This window comes from Pantherophis guttatus, chromosome 3, assembly GCF_059756535.1.
Source record: "Pantherophis guttatus breed Tessera chromosome 3, ASM5975653v1, whole genome shotgun sequence".
Lineage (NCBI taxonomy): Eukaryota > Metazoa > Chordata > Lepidosauria > Squamata > Colubridae > Pantherophis > Pantherophis guttatus.
In genome coordinates this window covers 43,200,844-43,203,753 of record NC_142065.1, presented here as the reverse complement: position 1 = coordinate 43,203,753, position 2,910 = coordinate 43,200,844, and positions in this window count along the sequence as shown.

Here is a 2,910-nt window from a genome sequence, read left to right as displayed (position 1 = left end):
TTAATGTGCTGGACATTCAGATTCTCAGACTCAGCTGATATAAGCATGATATAATGCATGCAAACCATCATTAACTGATCTGAATTGACTGATCTGCAATACACTGAGTAAAAGCAGCTGGAAATACTCTTTATTACATTACTGTTTACATTACTATTTCTAACAAGCCACTTTATAAGGCATGGTCCTATCACAAGGCAGCCCAGAACTGCAGGTTGCATGATATAAAATTAGTGTCTCTTCATAATGAATTATTATTATACAAAATAGAAAGAAAGAATTCGGTTATCATGATTGAGGTGTTCACTAATCAAAATTGGACCTACATTTCTCCATATAATCATCACGATGCAAGCTTGATTGAGAGGAAAACTTTGTTTAATTGCCTTGTTAATGTATTTCCCATATCATATCCTGCTTTTGCTATTCAAGACTTCCCTTAAGCTTGCCATCCTTGTACCAGATACGACTGCAAAATACACAAAAAAATGTTTTATTGTTTGAGCAATTGATTTAAAATACTTTTTTAAAACCCGAGTCTTCAGTGGAATAGGCTCTCAGAGTAGTTTACATGAGAACAAAAATAAACAAGTTTCTGCCCTTAGGTATACAATCAAAAAAGGCATAATACAAAGAAAAAGAAAAAAAAAAGAAACGAGGAAGAACGTCACAAGCAGGCAAATGTAGACATCCCTTCTTAGTATTAAAAGATAATCAGTCTGAATAGAGACAGTTCAGGGACAAGAGAAGCCCAAGGGAACTGATTTTTCAGCAGAATTGATGGAACTTGCTTTTCTTCTCTCTCTCTCTCTCTCTCTCTCTCTCTCTCTCTCTCTCTCTCTCTCTCTCTCTCTCTCTCTCTCTCTCTCTCTCTCTCTCTCTCTCTCTCTCGTTGGGCCTTGAAGAAAGGAAGAGCACAGCAGATTTGCTTTTACTGGCTTTACAGCCCTCATATAGTATGCAGTTCATAGAGCATTGATCCTCGCTGTTTTGGGCCAATTAGTCTACTTGAAATTTTGAAAGTCATCACAAAACATCTGCCATAATGGGCAACTCCATTTTTTAAAAAAAAATTACAAATGTATTAATTACACTTTTGTGAATGGATTTTTAAAAAACAGGAATTGTAATTAGTCTGTCTGTCTATCTATCCAGGAGTTGGTTCTATTTACTTTTACTACCGGTTTGCAATGGGAGTGCATGCATGCGCTTCTGCGCATGCACAGAAGCTTCTGTGCATGCAAAGATCATCCATTATGATGTCTGGGCGGGTGGGCGGAGCTTCCCACCACTTTCACTACTGGTTTGCAAGAACCGGACAGAACCAGGAGCAACCCACCACTCTGTCTGTCTGTCTGTCTGTCTGTCTGTCTGTCTGTCTGTCTGTCTGTCTGTCTATCTATCTATCTATCTATCTATCTATCTATCTATCTATCTATCTATCTATCTATCTATCTATCCATCCACCATCCATTTATCTCCTATATCTTTTCTCTTAATCTATACTTTATTGAATATTATTCCTTAATTTGTACATTATTTCTTAACAGTATATTAACGATATATTAATAATAATATATTAACAAACATTTTTAGGAAGTGTCCATCTCAAAATGAAAAAGGTGTAAATATTAGAAAAGAGTAAAGTTTCTGTATAGATTTAAAAAAGTAGAAGTCATATATATTCATAATTAAGCAGGTGTTTCCTACAACTTGCTTTTTCAGTTCATCATGAGTTTAATGCCTGAAGAAATAGTGTGATGTTGCTTATAGCCTGATTAGATATATATGGAGGAGGTGGGCTACTTTTGTGGGGTGCCTTTCATGAATGGATGCTTAGCAATAGCAATAGTACTTAGACTTATATACCACTTCATAGTGCTTTGCAGCACTCTCTGAATGGTTTACAAATGTCAGTCTATTGCCCCCAACAATCTGGGACTTCATTTTACCGACCACAGAAAAATGGAAGGCTGAGTGAACCTTGAACTGGTTAGGATTGAATTCCTGGCTGTGGGCAGAGTTAGCCTGCAATACTGCATTCTAACCACTCCTATACATAGTTCAGATAAAGAAATATGAAAACACAGGCAGTGAAGCAACATTGAGGGCTAAGAAACAATGTGTAGTGAGGGATTGAAGGCTTATTGTCCTATTCTTGTTCTTGTTTCCTGGAAAATGGAGTTTCAAACAGCATACCTGAACTTTGTGAACAGATTCTTTTACTGAGGGAGGAATAACGTAGCTTGCTTATTTCAACAGTACATCCATTAGAGCAGAGGTCTTCAAACTTGGCAGCTTTAAGACTTGTGGATGTTAACTCCCAGAATTCTCCAGCCAGCTATGCTTAGCTCCAGCCAGCTATGATTAGCATAGCTGGCTGGAGAATTCTGGGAGTTGACATCCACAAGTCTTAACGTGCCAAGTTTGAAGACCTCTGCGTTAGAGTTATACAGTGTTTGGAGGGCTTTGATGTGATCTAGTTAGCTAGATTATCAATTTTATTGACATATAGTTTTAATTCTATACAGATCATAAGGTAGCCTCATACAGTTATTATTTTCAAAAATAAAAGGATTTGTTGGATTAAAAGTCAGAAAGTATCCATAAAACAGAAAATACATCTCCAGGGAACATTGGATTACAACACATTGGCTAGGATTGGTGGGAATTTGAATTCAGTAACATCTGGAAATCCACAAGTGGGCCATCTCTTTTGAAGGTTGTGGCAGTAGAATTGTGCTTTCTTCTATACAGTTTATAGGAGATGGCATCGCCTAAGTTCTCTGAATAGTGTGATAGAATGGAATCAAGCAGGAAAAAAAATCTTTCAATTAGAGGTGTTTTAATTACAACCATTTTTCTAAAAGTTTCCTTTTCGGTTGCCTACTTTATAGCACATTTCAGTAG